The sequence below is a fragment of the Talpa occidentalis genome, unplaced genomic scaffold (assembly GCF_014898055.3).
Source record: "Talpa occidentalis isolate TD23 unplaced genomic scaffold, MPIMG_talOcc4v2.1 talOcc4.7, whole genome shotgun sequence".
Classification (NCBI taxonomy): Eukaryota; Metazoa; Chordata; class Mammalia; order Eulipotyphla; family Talpidae; genus Talpa; species Talpa occidentalis.
Window position 1 is genome coordinate 19,704,468 of NW_023605083.1, and position 26,214 is coordinate 19,730,681.

At 34.6% G+C, this 26,214-nt stretch overlaps 1 protein-coding gene and 1 long non-coding RNA gene across 3 annotated transcripts in view; one reads left to right on the forward strand and one right to left on the reverse strand.

The window, feature by feature from the left end:
• The window catches only part of PTPRD (protein tyrosine phosphatase receptor type D), a 2,089,263-nt gene that overhangs the window by 1,394,794 nt on the left and 668,255 nt on the right, over positions 1 to 26,214 (forward strand). The window lies entirely within an intron of this gene.
• Positions 13,680 to 26,214, reverse strand: part of LOC119232368 (uncharacterized) — a 43,865-nt gene continuing 31,330 nt past the window's right edge. For both annotated transcript variants that reach the window (XR_005122060.1, XR_008549644.1), the window contains one exon: positions 13,680 to 13,963. This is a non-coding gene — a long non-coding RNA (uncharacterized LOC119232368). The remainder of the gene's footprint in view (positions 13,964 to 26,214) is intronic.

Consider the following 26,214-nt stretch of genomic DNA (forward strand, 5'->3'; position numbering starts at 1 on the left):
ATTTAATGTCTATCTGTTTAGTCATTTCTTAAAAAAAATCCAATGTGGGTTTATTTAAGGATAATGAAAGAGTTTGTTGGTGCCTTGGGCATTGTTCTACATATTGCACGCAGATTATTTCATTTCATTCTTACAATTTCTCTGAAAGTTCTATAATTAGTGCTCATTTTATAGGTAAGGACACTAACAAGATTAAGATTACACAGAGTACCTAATAATACTCAGTTTATTACATAAAGACTGAGACTGTCACCCCCAAATTATCGATGAATTTGTCTTCATGAGTTTTGGTTGTTTTTTTTTTGTTTTGTTTTGTTTTGTTTTGTTTTGTTTGTGGAAACCTCCCCAGCTGCCGGGGAACGAACCAGTGCTGCAGAGGCTGTGGGCAGCCTAACAGTCCAGCGCTCAACCTCTGCGCCACCAGGGGAGGCCCTCTTCATGAGTTTTGAAGAGTTAGAACTGATATTTAGTTTAGTTAGTACTTTAGAGTTCAGAGTTCTCCAGAGAAACGGGGTATATCTATATATCGATATTGATATCGATATAGAGAGAGATTTATTGTTAAGGAATTGAGTTACACATTTGCTGGGACAGACATTTCCAAGTTCTGCAGGACAAGTTATCAGGCTGGAGAGTCAGGTAAGAGTTGATATTGCAGTCTTCAGTTTAAAAGCTAAAACTCAGGAACAATTTCTGTGTTATTGTCTGGAAGCAGAATTCTTTCTTTGGAAAATTCCTGTCTTTGCTATTAAGGCCTTCTAATTAATTGGCATTTACCTAATAATATATGATGTAGAGCATCTTTTCATATGCTAGTTTTCCACCCTTGCATCTTCTTTGTGGATATTATTTTAGGGTTTGGAGCCATTTTTTAATAAGATTATGTGTATTATTGTTGAGTTGTAAGATTTATTTTTATATTTTGGATAGGAATTGCTTGTTATGCAGTTTGTAAAGATTTCGATGAGTCTATAGCTTATCTTCCAATTATTCTGATAGCCTTTTAAAGAGGAATTTTTTTAATTTTAATGAAATCCAGTTTATCAATTATTTCATTTATGGATTATGCTTTTAGTGTTTTATCTAAAAGACATCCTCAGATTCAAGGCTGTTTTCTAGGAATGTTATATTTCACATTTTACTTTGGGTATATGATCCATTTTAATTTTTGTAAATATGTAAGTCCTATGTCTAGATTTTTTTTTGCAGTAGATGATCAGGTCTCCAGCAACATTCATTGGAAACTCTCTTTGCACCTTGGCATACCTCTTAAGTCTTCTTTTCCACCTAAGGTCCATCTATTTTCTGGTTCAAGCATTGTAAAACATCAACTTGAGAAGAATGTACCCTAAGCAATATGTGACTCAGTATAACAATCTAACATGATGTCTTCAGGTTGGGCTCAGTAACCTAAGACCACTTTGGGAAAGCCTCTTAAGCCTTCACTGCCTAAAAATCCCCATCTGTCAATGGAGATAATCATGCAAATATAACTCATAGGGCTGTGCGGTGTCTGTGTGTGTGTATGTGTGCACATGTTTGCATGTGCACACGCTTTTTTGGTAAAGTTTTTCTTTTATTCTAAGATCATTTCTATGCCAAACTTTTTTTCATATCACAAATTTTAAATTAAAATGAGTAAATATGAGATGAATTTTTTTAAAACATCATTATATTGTAAAATTATAAGTTGACCACTATGTCTATTCTCCCAAAAACATTTTTCAATTAATCTGGCTTGTGAAATCAAATGTTTGGGAACCATCCTACTGCCTGAGGAAGCAATCACTTCTCTAGTCTGGCCTGAGCTCTGAGGTAAATGTGCAGTAATGATGGGGAAGGGATGTGATTCCGGAAGCAGCAATGGGTCATTACTGTGAGTTATACACAGAACATAACTTGCTCTTATATAGGAATAAGAAAGTTTCTTACTTCAAAACACATAGTTTTCTATAGCAGGGTAACAAATTACCTCAAATTTAGTGCCTTAAGATAACACACATTCATTCCATCAGAGTTTCTTTCTTTTTTTTTTTTAAAGATTTATTTATTTATTTATTTATTTATTTATTTATTTATTTATACAAGCACTGGGTATAGTCAGACGTGCGGGAGGGTGAGAGAATTCACCAGAGCAGGGAGCAGGGTGCAGAGCAGGCAGAAGGACCGAAGTATACTGGTGAGGGGAGCAGCAGGTGGCAGGAGAGGTCTGTGAGCCATGTGGGACCCTCCTCTGGTGGCCGGGGAGCAGCCGGGAATCGAACCAGTGCTGCAGAGGCTGCGGGCAGCTTGGCGACACAGTGCTCAACCACTGTGCCACCGGGGAGGCCCTATTCCATCAGAGTTTCAATAGGCTTGTGAAGGTTGGAATTAGCTTGGTCCTCTCTCTTCAGCTCTTACAAGGTTGTAGTTAAAGCTGCTTTTTCACCAGTAGGTATAACTGAGGGGAAATTTACTTCTAGTCTCATTCAAGTGGTTGTCAGAATTCATATTTTTGTCTCTGTTATTTGAGAGGCTCCACATCTTCTTGGTTGTGGTCAGGAGAACAACCTCAGGTGCAGAGACTAGCCACAGGTCCCAGGAGTCACCTTGGTATGCTATCACTTGTGCTGCCTCAGAATGGCTGCTTGGTTTGTCAAGCCAGGTAGGGAAATCTTTCCTATCTAGAGTCTGATTGCAGGCTTTTTAAGATCTTTTGTCTGATTGAATCAGATCTTGAGGAAAATCTCCCTTTTGAATGAGTCAAAATCAAAGGAGTTGGGGCCTGAAATACAGATCTACACTATCTGTTCACTGTTGCCGTATTCTACAACCCTTGATTAGAAGCAAGTCACTTACCTATATTCAGGGGTAGAATATTATACAGGGCATGAACACAACACAGAAGGGGAGATGGGATAGGGCCATGGAAGCTACTCTAAAGACTGCCCGCCTCAGGAAAGATTAAAAGTGCTTTCCCAATCTCTTTAAAGGCAGCGTACTTTTCTAGGAACTAAGAAGCAGCACTAAGATACTGTAGTTTCTAGCCTTAAATCTGCCACTTGTTAATTGGTTGAACTACAGTGATTGCTGAGTACATTAAGTATCTTACTGACATATAAAGATAAATACAAATCCTGAGTTAAAAAAAATTCTTAAAGTTTTCATAGAATGCAAAAATGTGGTGATTATAGGGTCTTTAGCTGAGACTTCAATCATTAGTAAGAACAATATGTCCCCACAGCAGAAATATTGAGTAAAATTTTTTCAGTGTTTTTATTTTTAAAGACACTACAACAAATCCAAAAAAACCTATATAACATAAGAAAGATTTTGTTTCCCTTCTCAAATATACAAAATAAAGAGATACTTACCTTCAAGTTTTTACTTTTTGCATGCTAGTGCCTTCAGAAATTTGATTAAAATTGGTTGAATCAAGTTGGAATTTTTCAATGATTTGGATCAATACAGATACCTATACTCTGAAAAAAAGAGAGAGAATTGGAAATATCTAATATTTTATCACCACAATATTTCTATACTTCTATGAAGGAAGTTGAGGAAAATAGCATATTATTTCTCATAAAAGCACAAGACACTTTTATGAAAATCACCTTGATTTACTCTTTGACAAGTTGGCATCTTGGAATTGCATGAGTTGCTTCTCCGGTTTAAATCTAGATAATCAAGTGAAAACAAGCCAAAGAAGATTCTAGCTAATTTAAGTCAAGATTTTCTTGTGAATAAATAAAATGCTAAGGGTTATGCAGCTCAGCTGGTCTCCTCAGCTCTGCTGATACTTGAAATACATGACTGATTCCTCAAGGACTTTTCCCATGGAAGAAACAACTAGGGAAATATTTTATAATAAAGTGTTGATTTACTTAAATTATATATTTTAGCAGGCATTTGGGAGATACTTTTTAAATTTCTTTGAATTTAGGGAAACTTTTTCTCTGTTTTGAAATAATAAGTAATAGATGATCCTCAGGCTATTATACAATAGCTGGGTGATTCAATCTCGCATTGCTAGAAAGGACTCTTTTTGTTTTTTTTTTTTAAATAATTCTCTTCTTTCAATGTTGCCAGCATCATTTGTGGATGATACCTGAGTTTCTATGTTAAACTAAGAGGAGTACATTTTTCTATCATCTTCACATTTTAGCAGTACCTTTGTAAACTCAATTCAGGATTATTAAGTTGAGGAGGAACTGAGTTAGGTACTATACCTATTACCCCAAGAAATGAAATGATAGAGATTTAATAAAGGACTTGATAACTTGGCTGGCTCGAAGTCCTCAGAAAGAAGTTATCCCTGGCAATCTGAGAGTGTAATTTAACAGTCAAAGTAGACTCATGATATTTTTTCTTGCTTTGAATATGTGACCAGTATGTTTTATCAATAAATTTTTAAGGGAAAAAATATATTTTTCCACTGCATCCAATATCCGTAACTACTTTTTCTTTTATCCCAAAATAGCTCATTCAAAAACTCGTAAGTAGTAAATGTATGAAAGTACCTTTTCTATATACTATTATGGCTCATTTCATTCTCATTTTTATTTTTTTTAAAGATTTATTTTATACAAGCATTGGGTATAATCAGAAGTGCAGGAGGGTGAGAGAATTCACCAGAGCCGGAGCAGGGAACAGAACAGGCAGACCGACGAAATACACTGCTGAGGGGAGCAGCGGGTGGCAAGGAGAGGTCTGCGCACCATGTGGGACACTCTCAGTGGCCGGGGATCAAACTGGCGCTGCAGAGGCTGTGGGCAGTTTCGCAGCCCAGCGTTCAACCACTGTGCCACCAGGGGAGGCCCCATTCTCATTTTTAATACATCATTTTTAATGAATCATTCGATTTTTAATACTTCTCTGCATTTTCTGCTCTTTCAATAAGCATTGACTTATACATTAAATAAGGTTTTACTTATTAACTATATTAATTATTAGTAATGCTATTTCAATTTTGAAAGAAATAAATTTGAAGGCATTTTAAATATTTTTTAAAGATTTTATTTATGCATACAAGAAATGGGGTACAGGTCAGAGGTAGGGGGATGAGAGGACTCACCAGAGACAGAATGGGAGCAGAACAGGCAGATTGACTGTAATACACTGCTGAGGGAAGCAGTGGGCGAGGAGAGGTCTACTGCATAGGAGAGGTCTACTGCACCATGTGGGCAATCCCTGACTAGCCGGGGATCAAACTTGTGGTGCAGAGGCTGTGGACAGCTTCACAGTGCTGTGTTCAACCCCCTGAGCCATCAGGGAGGCCCCTGAAGGCATTTTAAATACAGCATTAGTATTTAAATATCTTACTGTTCTACCTATAGTACTTATTGTCTTGGGAACTTAGTGTTCCACCTGGGGAAACATTTATGTAAGTATAGTAATATCTTTACCTTTTAGGTTTTCATGTGTGCTCTACTCCTGTTTATTTTAAAATAAAGTTATAATCTTCATTTTTTCTTAAGTAGGTAATTTGTATTTTTCTTAGTGTCTATGAAATCCTGTTGCAAAACTGGAGATAGTAATTCTATTTTCCTATCACCTGAAACATTAAAACTATAAATAGCTTTCCATAAGGATATTTGAGGTAAAATGTAAATAGCAAGGTAAAGATGAGAGTTTAACTGGGTATCTCAGGAATAAAATATAAAACATGATACCAAATCAGTTATTAAAATACCGGATAGTGGTGAATGTCAGAAGTTTTATAACAAACCCAAGGATCAAACATACATTGCTAACTGGAATGTAAAATGACACAGTCTCTCAAGAAAACAGCAGTTTCTTATAAGACTAAACATGTAATTATAGAGCAATCCAGTAATTGTACTGTTGGACATTTATCACAGAGAATTGAAATGTATGATTTATATAAAAACCTAAATGAATTTTCATAGTAGTTTTATTCACAATATCCTCAAACTAGAAAGAACATAGATGTCCTTCAACAACTGAATGACAGACTGTTTTATACCCTTACCATTGACTAGTACTCAGAAACAAAAAAGAATAAATCACTGGCATATCAACAATTTGAATGATTCTCAAGGAAATTATACCAAGAAGAAATATATTCCCAAAGGTTATATACATTATGAATCAATTTATACAAGATTAATAGTTGGGAAAGAAAGTGGATATAGTGAACAAAAGAGCAACATTAAGTATCCCTGAATTAATAGAAATTTACCATAACTTAAGTCTAGTAACGAATATATATGTGATAAAATTGCATGCACTAAATAACACACACGCATACACATAGTGAAATCAGGAAAATCTAAATAAGATCAGCAGATTGTATAAGTGCCAACATTCTCAGTGTTATATTTTACTATAAGTCTGCAAGATGTTTTATCATTGAGTAAAACTGGGGAAAAATTACATGGAATCTCTGTATTTTTTCTTACAAATACATGCTAAACTACATTTTATAGAACAAAAAAGATGAAACAGTGGAATATATAACATTCTAGGTGGGTTAATAGAAAAAAAAAAAAAAACCCTGAGATAGAAGAGTTAAACTTAAATAAATCACTAAAAAGCATGTGACTAACTGTTACAATTAAAAGACAAGGGGACATGATGTCAGCAATACAGTAGAGTGGGAAGCTCCAGAAACCACAGAACACATTGATTTAACAACAATACATGGGCCAGTTCCCTTTGTGAGAAATCCAGAAAAGCAGCTGAGAGGTTCATGCACCTTGGCAAGCACTAAATCCACCACACTGAAGTAGTAGGAAAATGTGTAACACCCTCTCAGTGTAAACCATGGTCCTACACAGGATCGCACCCAAGGAAGTAATCCTTGCTCCCAGTTTCTCACTGGGGAGGGAAGAGGAATGCAAGCTATGTCCTTTGTTCTGGTTTTCATCATTGGCTATGGCATTAACTGTTAATTTTTAATAGATGGTGTTTTATGTTGAAGTAATTTCCTTCTATTTCTATTTCTTTGAAGATTTTTTCATGATAGTCTTAAATTTGTGAAATATCCTTTTCTGCATCTGTTGAGATGAACATATGATTTTTATCTTTTATTCTGTTAATGCTTTGCATTGCATTGATTGATTTTCATGTGTTGAATCATCCTTGCATTCAAGGGATAAATCCCATTTGGGTTTTTATGATACTTTTAACGTGATGTTGGATTCAGCTTAGTAGTATTTGTTGTATAGGCAACAAAAAACAAAAACTGACACAGAATTAAAAACTTCTGGATATCAAAGAAAATCTACAGAGTTAAAGGTAACTTACAAAACAGGAAAATATATTTGCAAACCACATATCTGATGAGGAGTTAATGTATAAGTAATCCTTGCGAATAATAGCAAAAAGAACAAGTAACCTGATATTAAAATGGGCTGAGGATTTGAATAAACGTTTCTTCAAAAAATGCAAGCAAATGATCAGCAGGTCTATAATACACTGTTCATATACTAATCATCAAGGAAATACAATTCAAAACGACATTGAGTTACATTATTTCTAATGGGATGGTTATTACTGAAATAAAATAACAAATTTTGGTGAGGATGTGGGGAAACTGGAACAGTTGGTGAAATGTAAAATGGTACAGCTGTTAAAAAAAGAATAAAACAGGGCCTCCCTTGTGGCACAGGAGTTAAAGTCTCAGCGCTATCAAGCTATCCCCAGCCACTGCTGAATGAGTTCCATCCAGGACAAGGAACTAACTCACATGGCACAGCAGACCTCTCCTGTCTAGCCCACTACTCCCCTCAGCAGTGTATTTCAGTAGATGTGTCTGTTCTGTGCCCCACCCAGTCTCTGGTGAATCCTGTCACCCTTATCCCCCATACCCCTGGCCTACATCCCAGTTCTTGTATGCATAAATAAAATAAATCTAAAAAAAGAAAAACAATATGGAGATTGCCCATATAATTCTTCAACCCTACGTCTGAGTACTTATCCAAAAGAATTGAAATTAGGAACTCAAAGACATATTTCATTCCTACTTAATGTAGCATTATTCAACACAGCCAAAGAAATAGAAGGAATCTAAATGTCCATAGACAGATGAATGCATTTTAAAATGCAGTACATACATACAGTTGACATTATTTATTTTTTTAAGATTTATGTATACAAAAACTGGTGTATTGGCCAGAGGTGTGGGACATGAGAGGATTCACCTGTAGCAGGGAACAAAACAGGCGAATTGACTGAAATACACTGCTGAGGGGAGCAGCGGGTGAGTCAGGAGAGGTCTGCTGCGCCTTGTGGGTATCTCCCTGGCCGGGGATTGAACTCATGCTGCTACAGTGGCTTGAATAGCTTCATATGTCATAGATTGCATCCTAACCCCTTGTGCCACCAGGGAGGCCCTATAGTTGATATTATTTGGCTTTTAAAAGAAGACAGTCCTGTCATATACTATGGCATGGGTAATCCTTGAGGCTATTAGAGTATGTGACATAAACTAACCACAGAAACACAAGACTGCATGATTGTACTTAATTGAGGTAACTGAAGAAGACCTCTCCAGGGATTGGAGGCAGGAGAATGGGGAATTGCTAATCAAGTAATATAAAGATACAGTTATGAAACATGAAAAATTACTAGAAATGTGGTAGACAATATTGTGCATATGTTAACAATACTGTACTTAAAAATTTGAGAGTGAATCTCACATTATATATTTTTTAATCATGTATGCATAAACAGACTTGAGCAAAGACTTTAACACCCAACTCTGCCATATACAAGAGATTCCAGCTAAGTAAGAGAAAATATAGATACAGGGGGATTGAACAAAGGAATATCATAATATGTTACATAAGAATTATCCAAGGCCATCTGGAATCATATTAATATCAGACAAAGCAGAATTATTACAAGAATAATTGCTGCAGAATAACAGGGACACGTTTTAAAATAAGGTTGTCAGTTTGTCAAGAAAACAGTAATTTCAAATGTTCTTGGAGCTAATAATAAAGAAAAATACACAAATAAATCACTAAAAGAACAACAAGTGATACAAAGATCCAAAATCACCATGGGAAATTTTAGCTCATGTCTCATAGTAACTGATAGAACAAGTAAACAAACAAACAAAAAAAAAACAAGCAAATGATATAGAAAATTTGAATAGCACAGTTATGAACCTTATCCTAATTGAAATATATGGGATACCACACCAAATGCTAGCTTAGTAGACATTCTTTTTCAATTGCATATTAAACATTTATAGAAATAATCCATATATGGTTTGACCATGAAATAAATCTCAGTGCATCTTACAGAATTTATAACAAAGCACATCTAAGAACCATCATATAATTAAGCTAGATATCAGTATATATCAATATAAAGAGCACAACCTCAAATGCCTAGAAATTAGTGTATATCAATAACCTATAAGTTGAAAAATATTTAAATTAGAAAATATAGTTTACTGAATAATTATAAAATTATGACCAAGACTTGTGGGATACAACTAAATATAAAAGAAAATTTCAGCTTTTTTGCAATAAAGAAGTCCAATAATAAATGAACTAATACCAATACCACCTTAACATGTTAAAAAGAATGGCAGATTGAACATAAACAAAGTCAAAGAGAAATAATAATGATAAGAATATAAATGAACTGGAAAACAGATAGAAAATTGAGCACAAGAACAGTCAAATGCTGTGACAGCTTGAAAAGTAAATTTATGAAATGTAACATGAGAAGTAAAAAGTTTGATTCTTTTTCTTATTAAAAATTAAATTTTAAAAATTTCCCCGACAAAATTTCTGGCCAAAAAATGATTTACCAGTGATCTCTTCTTGATTACAAGAGATTACAGCAGTCTTACACAAGCTTTCTGAGGGAATGCATGAAGACACACTTCTCAACTAGTATTATGAGGGCGGAATTACATTGATAGCAAACCTAGAGACAAATGCAAGAAAAGAATAATAGTCTAGCCTCCCTCATGAATGACAATACAACATTCACAGGCAAAACTTTTGCAAAACAAATCCATCCAATCCAAACTCCAATCACTTTAAGGTTGCATCTTTGATACAAGTTATCTAAAAAAGAAATCTACAGCAAATATCTTAATTTAATGGTGGAATAGTTTAACTTTCTCCACTGAGATGAGAAATGAAATAAGAATTTCCATTACCCTATATTCTTTCAACATTTTACTAAAGCTCTGACCAGTGCAAAATATAAGAAAATGTGAAATAAAATGTGAAATAAAATATATAAAGAAAGAAAGAAAACTGGCATTTGTGGAGAAGATATGATAGCATGTGGAGAAAGCCCAAAAATGACAAAACATTAAAATCCATAAAAGAAATTTCAAGGCAATTGAATTTATCATTCTGATGCAAACATCAGTAATATTTTTATAGTATCAACAAATAGCAATTTTTAAGTATTAAATGATGCCATTTAAGCTTTATATGTAAGTCTGATGTGGAATGTTTAAGATTGCTATACTGCAGCTACCAAACATTACTGAGAATAATTAAGGAAAACCTAAATAAATGAAGGCAAATGTCCTGTTCTTCACCGTAATAGATTTTGTTTTAATAATAGTATTAACAACAGTGATTAACATGTATTGAAAACTTACCTTTTACTGTATGCTAAATGCTGTTCGGTGCATGCATCTTATATGATTCTTATCATTACCTTATGAATTCTTTTGAACTCCATTTAACAGTTAAAACTGTTTAATTGATTGCATTTATAAAATAAATACATCAATTAATGAAACAGATTAGATTACGCTTGTGTGAACTACTGGAATAACTCTGGAAGCCTTCCAGAGACATTATGATTTAATTTCAAGGAAGAGTGTTGCTCTGGGGGAACAAGTCGTGGTTTAAACTCTTAATCCAAGCCACCAGCATCTTGATCTTAACTAAATATCTTTACTCCCTCTAAACCTGACATCCCTTAATATAGTTCACTTATATAAATTAGAAGAGTATATATGTTTAACTATAATTCCAATATTGTCATATTCTGTTAAAACCCCACCAGGTCCTCACATTGCATTTACAGTAAAAACACTGTCTTTTTGATGATTTTTGCAAAACTGATCTTTACCTCTTTACAGAATTGACATTACCTCTTACTCCTACTTCCCTGTTTCTTTTCACCCCTGCCACACTGATCCCCACACATGTCAGGTATGGTCCAACTTCCTGCTGGCCACTTAATCTGCAAGGAACATGTTTCCAAGTGATATCATAGATCTCACTCCCAGCTGGACCTTTTCCTTCTCTTCATTTGTTACTTTTCTAGGTCATGTCTCCATTTAAAAACTGATTCCTCCAGCCCTAAGGCGCACCCCACCCACCCTATCCTGTTTGGTTTCCCTAGTGCTATCACTTCCTCATACACTAATTTGTTTAATATTTTTATCATCTCTGTTCCATAAAATTCAGCTACAATAGAGAAGAGATTTTTGTCTCATTCATATGCTTCCTTCTCCCAAACGCCTAGGAGAGTGCCTATTCCATAATAAATTATCAATGAATGTTAGTGGGATTAATCCTTAAGGCAAAATTTCAAACCTATAAAAAATAAATCTGAGTTTGAGACTAATTGTTTAGAGGACAAGAAATTCAGTCCTAACAGTTTTGTGCATTTGCTTTAATTTTGAAGTTGTATAGCAAGGTATTCTGTTTGTTGTTTGAATCTGTAAATTCTCTGTTAATTTTGGTGATAAATAATTTCCTCCAAATCATACATCAGATTGCTTTCCTGAAGACAAAATTTCAATTATTTAATGAAGTATTATCACCATTATGGTTTTCAGACATTTAACTGAGAATCCACACTAGCTATACAACTCCATACCAAACACTACTGTCAAATGAAATCATTGAGCTAAAATAATTCAGTTCAGTTTAAATAGTCTGATATCTTTAAAAGAAGGAAATGTATTTGTTACAGGGCAGTTTTTTTTTTTAATATCACAGACTTTTTTTTTTTTTAATCCTTTGATGTTCCATGCCATGTCCATCAATGTCAGACAGAAATAACCTGACCTTGAAACATTTGGTCCAGGTGCCATGGATGAACTGAATCAGATCAATCAAACAGCTGATTGGATCATTGTGTGACAATCAGTTCTCAAGATGACCCCGAAAAAAGGCATCATGGAACAGTGAATCTCTGACTACATAAAATATAACTACAGATTCTTTAAGAAAAATCCTGTTGACCCATATACAAATTGCTGTTCTATGATAGAGTGGTCTGGAGAAATGCAGATGATATCCATATTTTTAATTCTGCTAAACTTGGCATCTTTGAAAATAGATGCACACAATAAATAGCAATAACAAATAGGATCCACATGTTGAAGCTGCAGATGCTGAGAAGCTTGTGAAAACCATTTCTTATGGCTTAAATTTTCTGTTAAGCCAAGTTATGTAAATTATTCTAAAGCATGTAACAATGTATATACTATGGTATACTGTTTAGCACAAAATGAAATTGACTGAAGCACCAAGTTAAACATTTTTTGAGAAAATTTGCATCTCACTTGTGTATTTTTAAAAATCAAACCACAGTCAATAGAAGTAATTTCTCTAGGATTAATAAAAGTTTATATTGAGTTAATGCCATGTCATATAAAGTAGAAGACCATTCCCCTTGTATTATTGCAAAATCTCATCATATTTAAGCCATTTGCCTTTCCAGTGACCTAGCAAAAGTGATTTAGACTGAGAAAACATCCAGATACCTTTTATTGTTCTAATTCCAGCACATCCTCTTTCCTTTTTGGCATATCCAAGAAACTCAAAGTCTATTCTACACTAGTGCCATTAAATGTCTTTCTCTTAAACAGATCTAGTCATATTCTATACTTCATTAGATGGTTTGGGGATGTGTTCAGTCTTTCACTCAACATATGTTTTGAGCCCTACTATCTGCTAGGCTGTATTATAAGCACTAAATATTCAACAGTAAATAAGATAGCTTAAATTTTCTTTGAGGAGACAAATTTTTTAAAAATTAAACAAATATATACTTACAATGTATGGTGAGTTAAAGCGGTAAATAGGAGTATGTTTTGGAGTTTGGAGAACCCACTTACTAGGATAAGTGAAGACTTTACTCATACCCTTCATCACCCATGAAAACTACTTCAATGAAGGTAGAATCTTAACTAGCAAGCCATCAATCAGCAATTTGCTTTCAAAAACAATTTCTTATGCCTTACGTCTGAAGGATCATACTGTATCAAAGAATTACAGAATGCTAGAACTGGCTGCCACCTTCAAGTTCATTTAGTATATAGTTCTACCTCGTTTTAAACACAAAATACCTGATACTCTGAGAGAAAAGGAGTCATATAAAAATTTACCAGCATTATCTGGAAGTAGAGCCATGGCAAGCTTTGGGATCTCCTGACTCCTTGTTGAATGTCCATTCCAGTGTAATTTTCACTCACAGCACTGTGGTGTCAAGGCTGGCATTCCTGTGAAGGGAAAACCTGACATGTCCTGCCTGCCCAATGCAAAGTTCAAGATCACCACGTGAAACCCATAGCCACTGGGATGTCACTGTTCTTTTACATGTATCTTTGCTCCAATGAACTCAAATACTTTTTTGCATCTTATCAAATTCATACTTAAAACACCCTGTGAGATAAGCAGAAGTCTTCTATTTCTGAAGTGTAAGAAATGCCTGAGATTGGGAATTAAGCCACATGGTGTTTATTATAATCAAGTCAGGAAAGCCATTGTGGGTAAAGGCAGAAATTAAATGATGGGTATAAGCAGTCATATGCTGTTTACACAGTAGTGCGACATTTTAAATTGCTCTTGTGCTGTGTTCACTATGAACAGTAATCACACTGAAACATACATTCAATTCTGTCTCTAATTCAGCTAAATGTGGGCCCCCTTTTCTCAAGCATAATCATATATGTAGGTAGGTAGTTAGTAGGTAGGTAAATAAATAGATGATGATGAGTTTTCTTGTGAGGTGGAATCTGTGGGAATGAAAAGAAAAATTTGATTACTTATGAGAGATAGAAACATATTTCCAAATCTTGAAAATAGTAATATTTTCTTCTATCAGTCACAAAGTTAATATGTTTGTATTTGTGTGTATGAATTATTAGTCATACCATTTGCTTATATCATTATTTCGTAACGTCATTTACTATTCAGACAGTGTTCATGCAGAATTTGTGCATTAATAGTAGTTCAGTATATTTTATGTGCCCTGATATTTAGAATGACGGCACTGTGTTCAAATTATTTGTATGTGTGTATATGCTTACATATATGTATATGTAAGAATTTATGCAATTAATAAACTTGAACTTCAACTATTGGTATATGAAATGCAATGGAAAGACAGGACTGAAGCACTTGGGATTGATTGGAGTTGATTTTTTGAGAAAGGTCATTGGATGAGGCAGAAATATTTGTAATAATGCTTAGTTTGTTAGTGTTTCATGTTCCGAGACATCTTTCTATTTCTGTTCCCGTAACCCATTCTTGTGTCCATTATCCCCCAAAGCTGTGGGGTTTGGCATGTTTTCTTTGAACTTGCCAGGGATTCTGTTTGAAGGGGATTATTTGAGCTTGACAACTGGGAGCAGCCCTGCCTCTCTACAGGAGGATAGAGAAGCTGTTTATTTGACCAGCTGAGAGAAATGTGCACAGAGGCAGACCTGCTAGTGTCACTGGGTCCCCAGGCCCTCAGTAGGATACAGAACAACAGCTGTTTGCTACAAGTGAACAGATCAGAGGATTTTCATTTAATAAATTAGTGCCCTATTTTTATTAATAGTTTTAATGGAACCGGTTTTATCCTGTACTGCTGAGAACCTTTCTGCCTACATTTAGGGGTAGTCAAACTGACTGATAACCTGGGCCACTGATGAAAAACCTTAGGGTATCTTACAAATATTAGTGTGTGCAGCATATCCAGGGGCAAAAAGGAAAAATAGAGGCACCTCTAAATTGAAGAATTATATTTGATATCTTTTTCTGAGCATTCATCACCATGTTTGTTGTTAATTAATATTAAACAAGATTCTAGAATCAGAGTCTGTCCAAAAACAGGCTATTCAGTACAAAAAATGGGAAATTTTATTAAGACATTACTACAATGAAATTAGAAGATTCTACTGTCAAAATTTCCATCATGGTCCTTTTTTTCACATTTTTTTTAAAAATAAAATGAAATATGTAAGAATTGTTTTAGCTGCATTTCACAACTTTTGATGTTTTATATTTTTTATCATCATTCTTTTCCAAATGTGTTCATTGAGCTCTCTTCTGGAGTACACAAAACAAATTTCCCCTGCTAAAAGGAATTTTCCAAAGTGAATAATTTATTTAACCACTATCCTGGTCAAGAAACTGATCATACCGAGGATCCTGAAAGCCTTTCTTCTATCCCCTTTTAGCTATAATTCTTCCCTTTCCCACTTAAAGGATCCATTCTCCTAACTTCTAATAGGAAACTTCATTTATGCCTGATTTTGCACTTTATATAAAGTTTTCATATAAACTTTTATAAATACACTCATACTTTTATTTTTTATTTCTTTTTTAACATTATGTCTGTGAGTTTTCACATTGTTGCAAATGACTGCAGCTTGTTTATTTTTATTGTTGAATCGGATTCCATTTAGGACTACACCGCAATTTTTCCCCCTTTGAATTGTTGATGAATATTTAAATTATTTCACATCCTCACCAACACATGAACATCATAATATTTCAGTGATTTTCATTTTAGCCATTATACTGAGTGGGTTTTGATCTCCTTCTTTGTGATTTTTCTAATAAATAGTGAAATTGAGTACCTCTTATGTTCCTCAACTACTGGATATCCAGTTCCAGGTGACTGTTCAATTGTTTACCTTTTCTTTTTTTCTATTAAATTGGCTATATATTTCTTAATGATTCCTAGCAGACCTATATGTTCTTTTTGATTCTTGTGTTTGTTGACAATATCTTTTCTGATCCTGTAGCTTCCCTTTTTAACTTTCTTAACATCTTTCAGTGAACAGAAATTCATAATTGTCTAACTTTTCTAAGATCTGTATGTATTTGTGTATTTTATGTGCCTTTTATGTACTTGTGTAATTTTAAAGTATTTTATGTCTGTTTATGAATTTCTTCTCCAAGATTATGAAATTATTCTCACACATTGCTTTGTAGATTTACTTTTGTCTTTTACATTATGATGTAAAATTCTTTTGGAATTTCATGTGAAATACGGGCCAGAGTTTATTTGTTATGAAACTTCTCTGCATTGCTTTACTACACACCTTTGTCATAAATCAATTATCTGTAAACACACTGATCTCTTACTAGCCTCTATCATTTACATGGGTCAGCTAGTACAGTGTTAAACATTACCAGCTAATATAGTTTTTAAAGATATTTTAATATATATTTGATATAGTTCTTCCCTCATCATCATTCTTCACAACTATTTTAGCTGATTTCAGTCCATTTCATTTATAGAAAATTCTAGCCAACTTATCAAATTTCAACAATACTCATGAAATAACAAAAATTGCTCTCAAAATGTTTTATATTTTATGTCTATATATACTGTACATTTTATAAGATTTACTTTTATGCATTTGAAATGGTTTGATTTTCATAAATAACTTATTACTTCATTTTCTACCTGTAGAAGTAGAATTAATTTTGTAGATTTACCTTATATAAAGGACTTTGCTACATTGACTAATTGATATTTCATTTCTGTATAAACAAATCATATCTTAATTTTTAGCTTGCTCATTATTTTTTCTATCTCCTTAGCATCATTAATTTTCAAACTTCTTTTCTAACACATGCATTTAAAAACATCTTTTTCTAAGAATTCTTTTAGCTGCACCTGGCAACTTTTGATATTTTGTATTTTTATTATCATTCTCTTCCAAATGTGTTCATTGAGCTTTCTTCTTGATATATATATATGTACATTACTTTATATGTATGTTTATATTACTTTATATATAATATGTATTTTTACTTAATGGTTTGATGATAATGATTCCTAACTTAATTTACCGATTTCTAACATAAATTACTATACCTTCTCTTTTCTGTCTTTATCTATAGCCTGTGCTTGCCACCACCCTATTGGTTCCCATCCCTTCTGAAACCTCTCTCTGGCCTTGAATGTTCTGAGGCTTATTCCTTGTCTTATTCCTTGTCTCAATTCAGCTTGATTAAGGGCAATGGCAGTGCTGTCCCCACAGACCCTTGTAAGTGGCTGTCTGCCTTTCCTGAACTACCTGCAATTCATATTTTCTTTCCTCTCCAGCTAATGAAAACATACTACCTCTATGGTTTCCCATCTCAACTGGGTGCTCAGAGCTCCCATCTCCTTTCCCATTCTCTTCTTATTTTTTTCCCATATTGTATAACTCACAGCCACTGTTCTAAATGGTTTTAAGACTAAGACCACCAATATATTCTCCAATATAGTCTCTCTAAGCATATGACACTCTCCTTACAGAGAAGATTAAAAGTCTTTGTCTTAAGTTTTGTCAAAGCCACTTTGATCCAAAGAAAACCTTTGGGCACTCACCTTTTTTTCACTATGAATGTGCTACAAGTTCTTCCTCATTCTCCTCTTACTCCCTTTCCTTCTTTGCTTCTTGTTTAGAGGAGGCAGAGTTGTCTTTTTTTCAAAACTAAAGTCACTGCATCCATTCCTTTATGATTTGTTCTTCCACAACTCCTCTAACTTTGACTTTTGTTCCCCTTGTTTAAAGGAAACAGTTCCTATAGTATTTCTCTGGCCCACAGTATTTTTTTTTTCTAAGATTTATTTATTTATACAAGCACTGGGTACAGTCAGAAGCATGGGAGGGTGAGAGGATTCACCAGAGCCAGAGTGGGGAACAGAAGAAGCAGACCGACGAAATACACTGCTGAGGGGAGCAGCAGGTGAGACAGAAGAGGTCTGTCATGCCATGTGGGACCCTTGCTGGCGGCCGGGGATCAAACTGGTGCTGCAGAGGCTGCGGGCAGCTTTGCAGCCCAGCGCTCAACGGCTGCGCCAGCAGGGGAGGCCCTTTGGCCGACAGTATTATGTAGAAATTTACTTCTAAGCTGTCTCACCAGGAGTTTTGGCCTGTCCAGTTCAAGTTCACACCAATCAAATCAAACAGAACATCACTATTCTTTTAATGTTTCAAGGATCATAACATAGCATAGGATACGGCTTTATCCTAATTTACTTTTTTTAATTGATTGTGAAAATTGTGACTCCATCTTGGAGCATATTGCTAAGAAATTAGTCATGAGTGTAAAACTTATTTGTCCCTTTATACCCTGTGCTCAATATTAAAATACTTATTTGCAATGTCTTTTTACAAACATGGTAAAAGGCTGATGTATGTTTAAGGAGTCTTCTGAATTTTTTTTATCACATCATTTTTAGATAGTTTTTATAAATATTAGGGAATTGATATATTAGTAAATGTTAGGCGATCTCTCAATTAAGGAGGACATGAATATTGAAAGCTCTTTATTTTTGCCTCAAAAATGCAGTCTATGTTTTTTGTTTTTTTATAAAATACTTATGCACTTTATGACATCTTGCTTAGTTAATATAATTATTCTCCATTCCTTGCACACAGCATGACTCATTATGGAGAATAGGGACTTAGAAAAACATGTTTGGTTACAGTGGGAAAGGCTGGAATTTGACATTTCAGCATTCAGTTCACAGGTTGTAGAGAAATAGGAAATTTTTTGTTCTCTACATTCTCAGCAGCTTCAATCTCCTTCAACTCTTCATAAAGTTACTTGATATTGGGCCTCCCTGGTGGCATAAGGGGTTAAGATGCAACCTATGAATCTGTCTGCAGTTGGGGCAGCTCAAGTTCAATCCCTGGCCAGGGAGCTACCCACATGGCACAGCAGACCTCTCTTGTCTAGCCCGCTGCTCCCCTCAGTAGTGTATTTCTGTCAGTCTGCCTGTTCTGCTCCCCACTTTGTCTCTGGTGAATCCTCTCACCCCCCGCATCTCTGGCCTGTACCCCAGTTCTTGTAGTAATAAATAAATAAATATTTGAAAAAAAGTTAATTGATATTGTCCATATTATTTTTATGTGGGCACACTTTACCAGACATTATCATGGTAACATGTCAGATATACCCAACCACTTTCTTTTGTAGTCCTTTTCACTGTTCATTTACCCAAACTTTCTTTGGGAAGTTTGATTCTTATTCTGGAATCTAAAATTTCAGACGCAATTTGTGCCCTAGTAGATTCTAAATCTGTCTTAGCATATAATTTTTGAGGTAAAATCCATTTAACCCTCTAGAAAGTTTTATTTTATGTTCACATTAAATTTTACATTATAATAAAATGGGGGATAGATGATTGTGAGCACTGAGTTGGATATTCTCCAAGACCCTTTCAGCTCAAATTTACTCTGATTCCAGGCAAAAAAACATTGCCAATACTCACAGTCTCTCAAAGAATAGACTACTATTAAGTCTGTAACACAATACTCTTGTGAATGCATTTTAACTTGCTCATTGACATATTGAGGGAAAAAAATCTTTTTACATTAGAATCTTCTGTTTCCTATAATCAGATTACTATTCATAATGTCAACTGTATTTGTATGGCTTTTTAGGGTTCGTGAAGAATTTTTCATGAACATTTAATCATTACAGCCAATCTATAACACGTCACCTGAGGAAAGAGAAAATATTAAGATGAGGGTATGAAAAGGATATGTGACCTCCCCAGGTTGACTGAGTTAGTGAATGATGGAGTCAATGCACACAGAACTCTCTGAAAAAGGTCAGAATTGCTGTCAGTGGAAATATAATCCTGTCATGTTCTTTTCTCTCTCAACAGATACACTAGGGATTTGTTTACTTAAAATAAATTATATAATAAGCATTATTTAATAAATATATTTGCATTGTCAAATGAGACAAGAAAGAAATTCATTGATGTGTATCATTCTACCCCAATCATGGAAAACTTGGCAGTGGTGGTAAAAAGCAGATGGGTTGTCCTTGTATGTTTTATAAGATTAAGCTTCATTCAGCCTACAATCCAAGACAGTCCCTGCCAGTAAGAAAAATAAATGATCCTTGAGAACTTAAAGCTCTCTTCTTAAGAAGTGAAAATGCTCATTGGCATACATTTCTCATAAAGAACATTTGACCCACATTGAGAAGGAATGGGAAAATGGACACTGAAAATGATCATGCTAACAATTCCCTTGGGGAGATGAGGAATGCAGAGCGTCCAGGGAGGTCAACAGTACTGACTTCACACAGGTAATACTGTTCTGTGCAGATGATGCAGGATCTGAACTTCCAGGTCAAGCACAACTGTCTCAAAATATTTTTGTGGCTCCTTTGCTTTATTCATGAATGGAGTTTAAGATGCTCTTTGTAGTTCTTATAAAGCACATGTTGTTTCTGATCATTCAGTAATGTATAAACAGATTTCTGTCTTCTCTCACGCAGATGTTACTCTTTGAACAGTTAGCTCTCTTGTGGTCAGAGCAGTGGTGGACTTAAGAGATGATTTTATCTTCTTAGAAGATTGTTCTGATTGTAATATTGAAGTCCTACAGTGTGACACTATCATGTCACAACATGTGCATTTGTGTATATATGTGCATGCGTGTGTTTATACATATCATGTATCTGTGTACACAAATTTTGTCTGATTTTTAATCACTATTGAATGAAATAAAATTATCACATATGTGTTGAACTTTTACTATGTTTTGAAGACATGAATTAAGAGCCTGGATTATTAGAGTCTTTATTGCTAACTAGTTTCCTGCCTACCCTCTTGTGTTGGTGAATTTGCTCTTTTAAGCTTAGCTGGACCACATTGCCCAGATATTTGATCAAACGTTGTTAGGTTGTTTCTATGAGGATGCTTTCCATGAGGTTAACATTTTAAGTCTTTGAACTTTGAATAAAACAGATTGCTCCCTCCTATAATGTAAATAATACACCTTATCTAATCAGTTGAAGCCCAGAATAGACAAAAAAACTGACATCCCCTGAGCCAGAAAGAGTCAGTCAGCAAAATGGCTTTTAGCCTGAGTGGCAACTTCTACACCTTGAGTCTCCTGCCTGAGACACCCTGCAGATTTTGACTCATCAGCCTCCAAAATCATGTAGACTAACTCCTTAAAATAAATCTGTTTTTCTCTGTATGCACATCCTGTTGGTTCTCTTTCTCTGAGAATCCTAATGGCCTTGAATCCATTCTTTAATCAGCTCTACCAAAAACACTTATCTAATCACTATTTCCCTTCTACATTTCCCAGCACTAACAGTTAACATCCCAGTACCTTGACTTGGTCTGTCACACCCTCCTGGGCTATACCTCTACTTACATATCAATTTTTTTTCTCCTACCACTTTCTACCTACCTCATACTTTGTATTCTGGTAGTGAATAATATGTCCTCTAAATGCAGCAGCCTATTTCATAGTTGTGTTTCTCTGTGTGTGTGTGAACCTTCCCTATGCCTTCAGCCTGGATCCCTACCCTTTCCCAACTTCAAATCTTTCAGTACTTCACCCAACTTGTTGGCTTACTCTATTACTCTATTACACACACTGAGATCTTAAAACTTGGCAAGTTTTAGCTTTTCTTTTTATGTTCTTGTTCTCCCCATTATTAATAAAAGAAGTAAACACTCCAAATAATGTTGACGTCTACTTTGAAACAAAAGATTTCATCCTGTTGTCCTTCTTTCCCAGAGACAACTATTGCTGTAAAGTTGTTTGTTCTTATAGACAATGTAGGCAATTTTTATTCTTTTACATGTATATAATGCAATATGCCATAAAATACATACTTGTATAGGGTGTAGAATATGATGATTTCATATACATATGCATTATGTAATGATTACCACAATCAAGTTAATTAACACATCTGTCACCTGACAGTTAACATTTTTTTTAATTTATTTTATTATTTATACAAGCACTGGGTATAGTCAGAAGCGCAGGAGGGTGAGAGAATTCACCAGAGCCAGAGCGGGGAACAGAACAGCCAGATCGACGAAATGCACTGCTGAGGGGAACAGCAGGCACGGCAGGAGAGGTCTGTGCGCCATGTGGGACCCTCGCTGGTGGCTGGGGATCGAACCGGCGCTGCAGAGGCTGCAGGCAGCTTCGCAGCCCAGAGCTTAACTGCTGCGCCACCAGGGGAGGCCCTGACAGTTAACATTTTTAACTGTGATGAGAACATTTCAGATCCACTCTCTTAGCAATAAGAAATAATTTTTGATACGTTATTTTTCCAATTGGAAAATATTTTCCAATTGCACATAATAAGCACATGCATACATATCTTCCATTATGCAAAATTGGTGTATTAATTTCACATAAATAGTATTATACTATATTTATCATTCTGTTAATTTTTCCAGCATTATATTTTTGGACTTATGAGTATTGACATATATAGATCTGTCTGCTCCACCACTTCAAAGGTCTAGCATGTTCCACAGAATGGATATACTCCATTTTGCTTCTCTCTCTATTGATGAACACTAATGTTTCTAAGTTGAGACTTTGTAATTAGCATCTTTATATGTGTTTTTCTAGACACTCAGGGAAAAGTAAGTCTAAAGATAAACCTAGTGGGCCTCCCCTGGTGGCGCAGCAATTGAGCGCTGGGCTGCGAAGCTGTCCGCAGCCTCTGCAGCGCCGGTTCGATCCCCAGCTGCCAGCGAGGGTCACACATGGCGCGCCTGCTGCTCCCCTCAGCAGTGTATTTTGTCAGTCTGTCTGTTTTGTTCCCTGCTCTGGCACTGACTGTACCCCACGCTTCTGACTATACTCCAGTTCTTGTATAAATTAATTAATTAAAAAAATAAAGATAAACCTAGAAAAGCTTATTATCACTTACTTACATTAGTAATTTTATTGTACATTGCCAAAATGATCTTCAAAATAGATGCACCAATATCCACTGCATTACCAACAAGTTCCCATGCCTTGAAAATGCTTGATATTGTCAATTCCTTCATTTTCCTATGTCTTGATTAGTTGCTGAGGCTTTATATCTGTTTATATGTATCTTTCTAATCATATAAGGGATCTCTTCTTTCAAGATGGAGCCTTTGAAGGAGTTAAATCATTAGGTAGATTATTTTCATTCTCACTTATGGGAATAATGCCCTTGTATGTGATCCCAGAAACTTTCTACCTTTTTGTGATATAAGAAGACACAGCCAGAAAATCACCATCTAAAAACCATAAAGTGGGTCCTTATCATTTTATGACACATTGATCATGGACTTCTCAGACTTCTGAACCATGGAAATAATTACTTTTTGTCCAGGCTGCCCACTCTGTGGTATTCTGTTATAGCAGCCTAAACTTAGTGCATCATCATTATCAGGAATAACTAACTAGAATTTCTTCAGAACCTATGATATTATCAGCATAAAGATTAGAATTTCATAAGATTACTTTTAATAGCCCTAGTTCAGGTAACAAGTCTCAGTGAAAAAAACAAAATCCACCCTCAAACTTTCTATGACCATCTCCTATGATCTTAACTACTATGTTATGTTGTTAAATTAAACATTATGAAATTACTGTTATCCAAAAAATTTGTAAGATGTTCAAACTCACACATGAAGCTATTCATCATGAAATAAAAGTCACCATATGTGCGTGTGTGTGTGTATACACACACATATACACACACATATATATGTTCTACATATACACATTAAGATATAATTCTTACCATACTTTAGGACAATTTTCCTCAGCTTTATTGAGTTATAATTGACAAAAAATATATTTTTTAGGGTGAACAATATGATTATTAATATACGTATATTTTAAAATTACTCCAACAATCAAGTTAATTAACATATCCATCATCTCACAGAATTACTGTCTTTTTATGTGCATGATAAGATTTAAGATCTATTCTCTGAAAATTAAGAAATACTTTTTCATGGTATATTTTTCCAACTAGAAAATGCCCTTTTCATCTAGCATTATTTCAAAGAACACAATTCATTACATGAGTAAGTAAGCCAGATATTTCCAGTAGTTAAAATTATTTGCTATAGATATGGGGAAAATGGCAAGCATACTCAACTGGTTATTTAGGACACCCCTAGTCTTTTCAGTAGTATTTCCTTTTGCCTAATAAGATGATTTTGTATTGTCATGAAAGAGACATATGCCTCCACTGGCATCAGATTGCTAATGCAGCTCTTAAAGGAAGTAAAAAGTTACCCACTGACTCCTCAGTGGATCAGTGACTCCTTCACTGTTTTTTGCTGTGTTCAGTGTGCTCCTGGGAACAGTGGGCTAGGGTTCTAAATGCAAGGGCCCTGACCTTGGAGTCAATCTATGAATAGAGTCATAGACAAGTCATTTAGTCTCAATGGAGTTCAACAGTCATATTTATAAAATAATTGCATTTAATTCCCATACCCTGATTATGAGCTTGCTATGTTAAATTCATATTGCTATGATGGTGTTTTGTGATAATAGAGTAATGATACTGGAAATATATAATTCTGACTAGGTAGGATTAGAAGACAAAGAAGATGTTACTTTTTGAGTGACTACTATTCGGTTTCAATTAATTTGGTAGAAAACAAATTGGTCAGCTCTACAAATGGGTGACATGAAGACCTGAAACTACTTCCCTTCTCCTAGCTTTAAATTCTCTGTAATCATGGCCTCTAGAAGTTATCAAATCTCTTTTTTTTTTTAAATAAATGACCATGTCACAACCAAAATGGTAATTTATATTCTATAGATCCAAAAAAGGTTTTAAAAAGGTTTGTTCATATTAATATCAAATGCCCTACTTCTATATTTATAAGTTTTTGCTAGAATAGCCATTGATTTCTGAATTTCTATGTTAAGAAATGAGAAAAAAAGAATCTCTTAAATTTTGATGGCAAAAGCAACACCAAATGACACCAAGTTTGAATTTATATTTAACTGCATTTGCATTTAGATCAATATATTTGGACATATGCAACATTCTCTATGCTTTCACCTGAATAAACATGCTGTTCTGCATAATGAAACATTTCAAGCAATGAATGTTGGCCAATTTAAAATTTCCCTTTTAATAAAATGGGCCCTACTTTAAATACATCCCCTTTATGCTTAAAAACAAACAAAGCTGCAAAATTTTAGGCCTCATAAGTTCATATAATTTCTTAATATTTTTATTTATTGCCCCTTTGTGTTTGTTAAATACTGAATGTGTAAAAAGAATGTTCTTGCTAGTTAGGAGACTGTATAATAACATAGAAAAATTCCCTAGGAAGGATTCAGAAGGCTAAATCTTTTGCTGGAAAAAGTTCAGTGTAGTACCCATAAATGAGTTTTGTGTAATTGATCTAATTTTAATTTTAGTATGCTTTTATAAGCTTTTTATTCTTGGTATGCAGGAACAGTAAATGCAGAGATTGTCTTTGGGAGACTATCTGGTAAAATTAGAAAAGGGAAAAGGTCATGGTTCAAGTCCAGACCTTATTTTCTGTTAAGTGTGTGACACTGGAGATGAGGAAACCAGGACTTGGAGAAGCCGTGAATGGAGGAGGGCACTAGTTGCTATGTGCTGGAGCCTGGGGAGGAAGTCACATCCTCTGCTCCCAGCTCAGTATAATGACACAGTTGCTTGTCTATTTGCAGGAGAGACCTCATGTCTTGCAGAACCTAAAATATTCACAACCTAAGTTTTAAGGTAAATATTTTATAATCCCTATTATAGATTTTATCATTCATCCATAGATTTTTAATTTCCCCTTTCAAATTAACAATAAAATGAGTTGGAAATCATTAATAACAGAATATGTATTGAAAAGTCTGCTCAAACTATTTGAAGGTTTTTTTCCAGATATGTCCTGAATCAAGTCTCCACATGACTACAGTATTTATTCAGTTCTAAGTAATAGTCACCAATAACTTTTTTAAGCAAAATTCATTCCCATCACTACATTTTCTATTTTGACCTATTGTTTAAATCACATATTTGTGGATCTCTTTCCTGGTAGGATAGAGGCTGGCGTTTTAGTTAAGTACTTAGCTGCAATTTTTATAAACTATGTCTTTATATAACTTCTAATTATAACTATCTTCCCTGTGTGTTTGAGGCGTGAAGTGTGCATTCAAGTAATTAGAGAGACATTATCAAATGACTTCCACTTTCCTTTTGAAGCTGGAAAATACAGATAACAAAGTTTGTGGCATTTTTA